General features: G+C 35.5%; 1 long non-coding RNA gene across 1 annotated transcript in view; it reads right to left on the reverse strand.

The window, feature by feature from the left end:
* Positions 1 to 771: 771 nt before the first annotated feature.
* Positions 772 to 7,074, reverse strand: part of LOC107742775 (uncharacterized) — a 124,173-nt gene continuing 117,870 nt past the window's right edge. Inside the window, exon 3 of the long non-coding RNA XR_001640339.1 lies at positions 772 to 815. This is a non-coding gene — a long non-coding RNA (uncharacterized LOC107742775). The remainder of the gene's footprint in view (positions 816 to 7,074) is intronic.

A 7,074-nucleotide genomic window follows, 5' to 3' on the forward strand; every position in this document is an offset into this window, starting at 1 on the left:
ATCCATGAATTCTTGATAAAAGAGTCTTGTGTTAATAGACACCGTCCTGTCTTTTTCCTGCATGTTTTTGTGTTGCATTGCCGTCTCGCAGCGTGAGCGTGGCTGAGTGGGGATTAACTCTGAACACTGCCAGAATACAGCATGTGTGTGTCCTCGGAAACACTAACACAAGCAAACCGTGTCCCACTGCCCCAGTAGACACAAACACACACACACACACACAATGTTGTCCAAGAGAGGGAAACCTCGCCTCTGATGATCCTCATCCAACCTCTCTCCCACTATTCTCCTGCATTATTCACTCAAAGACACACACACACACAGACAGTATTGTGCAGGAATTCCTGTCTCACAGACTCTCAACCTGCAGCCCACACTAGGGGTTGAGCGAGGGAGACATGCGAAAGAGAGAAGCCGGTAGGGTGGGCAACAATTATGATAATTGCCAGGGTACTCAGCTGAAGGATCAATCAGCTGTGATTACAAACCCTCCTGCATGATCAAATATTAATCTGCTGTACCTTCAGTCTGACCTGCCAGCACAGAGCCTCTTACCGACTTGTGCATTAAGCGATTTGCACAAGCTGAACTCATAGCACCTAATAATATTGGACATGCAAGTCAGAGCATTAAAGGGATCTTCCAGGAACTGAATTGACTTACAATAAACAGGGTAAAAATAGCCCAGCATTAACAACCAGGATAACCCTTATATGACAGTCCAATTATATTAAAGAAGGTATGACTGTAAAAACCAATTAAGGCAAATTCCACGGGCCAGCTGATGGATTTTGCTCTTGTCATGTCCTGGAGAGCTGCAAAGTCAAAGACAGAAAGGTCAGCATTTAATCACAGTAAACACAGCAATGGAGCAAAAGATACAACTAATTTCATTTCTCGATTCTGAGAAGATGAAGATCAAATATTTTGCAATATTTTGTTTATGAATGGATACACATCTAAAAAGTTTCAAATTCTGCAAAATAAAGTACCCAATTGTAAGGTACAATGGCAACACAAATATGATTGTAAAGTCAGCTAGATAAAATATTTTATTATATGAATAGTATTTATATTGGTTTTAATAATATTTAAAGTTACATTTAATAGTATTTATTCTTTTTATCAGTTTTACTAATAGTAAAAACAATTATAACAAAATGATTCTGAATTTTTCATGTTAGCTTTACCAATATTGGAAAACCATTAAAAAAAAAGAATGTATTATATGAATAGTGTTTATATTATATAATAGTATTTATTAATATTAGTTTTACTAATAATAAAAAAACGATCATGATAACAAAATTGATCTGAATATTTTATATTTTAACATTAAATATAAATATTTCTTTGTAATTGAATTCAGACTACTAGAGTACAGTTACATTAATGTAGAACTGGAGACGGGAATTAATATTGAAAAAAAGATTGATTGAGACACTTTCAAGGAATCCCATCAATTTAATTGAATCACTATTTGATTTAAATTTAATATATGCATTGATATATGATAATCCACTCCAACTGGGATATTCACATCAAACAGGACAATGATTGAATTAATAGCCACATTAATTACTTTGTATGCAGACATGTATTAAAAGACAAGTGTCTGTTTCTTTTGTGGCAGACAGCAAATGGTGGTTAACGGGATTAATATGACATTAAATCAACTCAGACACTCAACATTTAATAACACAAAACAGCTTGTGGAAATCATAGGATTATTCCATGGGATTATAACAGTGCCCCCCGCCTGCACAGACCTGAGAGTAGATAGGGGCTCCAGATTACCTAATCTACTTACATCTACAAAGCATATTTAAGTCAATATATATTTTTTGAATTACACAGATAAGGCTTATTCGACGATCATAATCTTATTTGAAACCATATTGTTTGGTCTGTTGGGTATTAGAGATAACAGATGTCAGGGTTAGCCTCCAGTAAACACTATTTGCGCTATAATAATTTGCGTAGATGCATCAGGGTGCTAAATGCTTGAAGAAATGTAGGGACAAAACAAAGAAAGACAGAAACAAAAGCAGTCAGAAGAGGAAGGAAATTTAACGTAATTTTTTTGTGAACTTTACAATGATAGTGAGTGTAGTACATTAGCATTTGAAAAACAACAGAAGATAAACATGTATTTTACTTCAGGGTGATTGATGTATTAAAAAAATAATGGGGCACACACAAAAAGTATATAAAATAATATATACTAAACTATATGTTATATATAAAATATATATATTATATAATATATAAAATATTTTATGAAATTTTAACATTTATAACTTTTTATTTTACATAAAATAGGGGTGAATGTAATATAATAATGCAATCCGTTTTAATATACACACAGGAGACGTTTTTTTATTTTCAAGAAATGAAAAAAAAAAGCTTAATCGCTTATACTAGCAGGTCTAATTTCAGGCCTCTATTCAGAAAATGAATCCCACTAATAACAGATTAACCCAAATGCTGGTTAGGGGCTAAAAGAACTCTCAGCAGGGAAAACTTGGCAGTGTCAGGTACTGAACCGCTGTAGCAGCCCAGTGAGAGAATGTGTGTAAATACTCTGTCGTAAACAGGGTGGGAGATGGTCTGCTCTTTGAGACACAGCCACGTACAAACAAGAGCCCAAATGTAAACCAGACTATAACAGTGAAACCCAGACCCCACTGGATCCTTTTCCAAATAAATCAGAGAAAGTAAAGGGAGTCAGCGTTTATTTGGCATTTCGACTGACATTTTAGTAATTCTGGTCCCTCAAATAAATATCACATGATATTTAAAAAGTTCAGTTTCTACGGTACAGTAGTCTTAAACAATTACTGTATTGACCTCACAACGTGGCAGCTTTGTATGTTGGCAAGTTGGCATATGTTGAATTTAAATGTACTAAAACAGGCATAGCATTCAGTAACCAATAAAAATGACCATGCAGCAATTAGATTGCTGAACGTAGCCCAAAGAAATATCAAACCATTTTGTAGCTTATACAGTACAGATTTAATATGTATGTTTCAGATAAATTCCTGTTCCCTTTTGGGGAAGCTACTGTAAGAGAAAATACACGCATACACATACATTGTTGTTAAAATTGTTCTGCTAATTATTAGGTGAAATTTGACAATTTAAAGACTAAATAAATATATAAAAATAATTTTAAAAATGTGACTAAGTTACTCCAAATTTCCACAACAATATAATTTTTTTTTAAAACTAAAACACTGCTAAAACCTTGTAAGCAAAACATTACTTTACTCAAAGTAAATGATCAAAAACGGATTTAGAAATTATCAGAACTAGCTGGGACGCAGTTTTTCTTAGCAACATGACAGCATTTTACGTGTAAACAGACTACATGAAAAAAATCTTACGACATACAGTCTAAGACACAAAACATTCATACGCAATTACGGCACACAGAAACTTGTGGTGAGCAAAAGGATTGTTTAGGATTATTACAATCCTACAGCTTTGTTTGTCTGTGAAAGGTTACAGAAGGACGAGCCATAAAGAGTTTTGGATTAGTTCTAATAACTGAGAAATAAGTACAGTAAGTACAATCTAAATAATGCACATTATATAAAGTGTATGTTAATATACTAAATCCTCAAATGCTTCATCAATGCTGTGATTTTGAGTCTGATTATGTTAGGACAATATTAATCATATAAAAAGTACAAAATGTACCTTTTGTTTTAAATATGTTGTAATTAAATGTGACGACAGAATCTAAAACAAACTGTAAAAAAAAAAAAAAGAGTCAAAATACATAAATTCAGTTGTTACACAGGATAGAAATCAAGTGTATTTGAATGTTGAATTATTATAACGTATTGTGTATAATGTATTGATTTCAGAACAAGAAATATGGCAATAGTTTGTTGCTTAAAAGTAATTGGGTCTAAAGGGTGGCATCAGCTTCGGTCTGTCCTTGACCAGTCCGCAGTTTTACTAAGATACTTTACACATTACGGTCACAATGTAAGAGCGCCGATGAAGTTGCTCATGTCCTACACAACATTAGCTCATGTTGGTGTCAAAGGTCAATGGTACAGACCGAGATCCTCTCCCCCTATTCCTCATCTAATTGCACAATTTGATTAGAGCAGAGCCTTCCCCCAATAAGAGAGCTCCCCCAGATTTAATATGGCGGTGGAATCTAGTATATAGAATAATTTAGATAGAAAACTCATGACTTGAGGCTTGTGACATCCAATTTTAGACAAAGCTACTGACGTGTGTGTGTGTGTGTGTGTGTGTGTGTGTCTGTGTGCATACCCTATCATCCATAAGACTTCCAGCACACCTGAACACACAGTTTAAGACAGGAAAATTAGGCAGACTGTTGAGCACCGTTTTCACTGCAAGAAGAGCCAAGAGAACTTTAAGAATCTCTTCCAATTAACTTCATGAAAATGACTGCAGTGTGTAATGACAACTTCACCGTAATTGTAACTTTAAAATAGAGTTGCAGTGCTCCAAAGATACCCTCCATTAGCTGTCAGCTGAGAGAAAAGCGGTGACAGAACTGCCACACAATCAACAGTTATAAGACAGCCAAACTGTGAAGAGACTCTCTTCTGAAGCCAGTGAGTGAGAGATCGGTTTTAAACTGCTAAAGTCATTGCCAACATGTAGATGAATGTCAAGAGAGGGGTTGTCACAAAACATAGCAACACACACCAGCATATGCACAGGTGTTACGTTGACACTGTATTTGGTAAAAGCTGCTGTACATGATCTGAATTTAGCTGATTTTGATCAGTTATATTTAATGTGTACGTTTGTATAATAATTAAGTGAATTAAGTATTAAAATGTTACATTTTTCAAGACATTATTTTATATATCATTACTTTCATGCGGAATTTGATCAATTTCTTATTCTTGCTCAGTTTCTTGTGAATAAAAACTTATTTAAATGATCCTCACCATATAGGTTGTTAATATTATTTATTTCTTTTTCAATTTTCTTTTCCCGCCTGTTTGTAAAGTCATGTTAACAGGTATCCAATCCCAACCTGTCAATTTGTCTCTAACTTTGAGAAAGTGTGTGTGTGTGTGTGCACGCTTTTTTAGAAAATATTACAGAATATATTTATACAAATTCTCTGTTCTATCTTTCTGAAATTGTAAAGACAAATCTTGTCACACTAGATGTACTTATAAACGACGATCAAACTTCATCCACACTTACACACCCAAAACATAAATGCAGCCTATTAACTGGCTATTAACATTGCTATTGATACCAGGCGATTTACAGGCAAAATGCTATGCTGATGATAATATATATATATCAAAAACAATAATGCTACAAATAATATTAACAATAACAACCGGAATAATAATGGATTATGTCATCATCAATTAAAAAAAAAAGAGTGTTTTAGATTTGAGTAGGCCTCATACCGTATGGTTCCCTACCACACTACAATAAGTAAAGACACTAAACATAAATACACACCTCTCTCCTCTGAATACTGAGAACGCCATGATACCGGTGCTTCCCGCCGCATCACTGCTCGACTGCCCCTCACTCTCCCCGAGACCAACAACAATTTATTTTCTTCTCTCTTTTCCTGCTTCTCTCTATCGCTCTCTTTCCCTTCTGTTTCTATCTCTTTTCTAGAGTCAATGTCACAGAACGACACTCTAAATGCTGCTGCATCACACACACAGCACAGAGAAAGAGCGTTTGAGAGAAGAAAAAGAAGAGCAAAAGTCCAAAAGCTGTTAAATGTTGCAACCGGTAATGACACTTTTTCCCCCTCAATCTTCTCATTTATACTAATTTACACCAAAACAAAAGCAGGAAATCTCCACATACTTAAACACTTTAAGTCAGGAACAAATCAGAAACTTTCAATAAATATATGTTTATATTTTATCTCTTTCTCTTCCCTTCACAGGGGATACTGTACACCACTCGTCTGTCCGTGAGAGTGTGTGTGTGTGTGTGTGTGTGTGAGAGAGAGAGAGAGAGAGAGAGAGAGAGAGAAGAGCTCGTGAGTACCTGGAAGCAGTATGAAGCTTGTTCTTTCTGAGGTTAAGTTTCATAGTGAAGATGCAGCAGCACCACCTTCTGGTAAGAACAAGTATGAGGAAAAAAGACACCAGAGAGGGAAAGAGATGTAAGGAAACAGAATGCAGAAAAAGTGTGAACAATCAGGGGGAAAAAATAAAACTTTACAGTGATTACATTAAATGATACTCTTCACCATTTTCATCATTGCATAATGAAAACAGCTTACCTAGACCCCACCAATACATTCATATTTCTCCGCTTCTCCCTCTCTATTCCAGCTGTGGTTAGAATAGAGGGATGTAAATAATCATCTGTGTGTCTCACCCCCATTTCCTACAGAGGATCTCCTGCCCTCTAATAACAACTTAATCAGTGTGATTACACATTCATCACCGCGCGTGTGTGTTTGCACACGTGTGTTGGGTGTGTGTGTGTGTGTCTGAGGGGGGGGGGGTTGTTTTAGTTGGGAAATGAAATATTTGGGACCAGGTCCTATGGCCTGAGAGAGGACAGCAAGTCACACGACAGCTGTACAAACACCCGGAATGTTCTGCGGACAGGTACAAGAGAAACTCCAAATCTGCAACAGCCCAAAACCATTAAGGTGCTACGGAAAAGAATGAATGGAGGAGTCATATTGAAAACATGAATGATTAATTATTGAAAATACGACAGTAATTGTGTTGCCATGGCTAACAAGGAATCCAAAATAAAAGGAGCAATGGCACTTTTCATTCTTGAATGAGAGTGAATGCATTCTGTTTTGAATATGAGAACTTTGCACGCAAGTCGCCCACATCCACACACAAACTGCTAGCTTCAGTTGATGTTTCTTTCTGTGTTTGTGTGTAATACAGACATAGACATCAGAAGCAGCTATTAATACAAAATTACTGGACCAATCCTCTCTGAGAAACGCATCAGAAAAAAATAAACTGTATTACTTTGCATTCATTCACTCTTTTTGAACAGGGAGAGCGATTTATAAACAATACATGACAATCCAGAAATGTTTCTGTAGTAAAAAGT

The sequence above is a fragment of the Sinocyclocheilus rhinocerous genome, unplaced genomic scaffold (assembly GCF_001515625.1).
Source record: "Sinocyclocheilus rhinocerous isolate Xijiao unplaced genomic scaffold, SAMN03320098_v1.1 scaffold857, whole genome shotgun sequence".
NCBI classification, from domain to species: Eukaryota; Metazoa; Chordata; class Actinopteri; order Cypriniformes; family Cyprinidae; genus Sinocyclocheilus; species Sinocyclocheilus rhinocerous.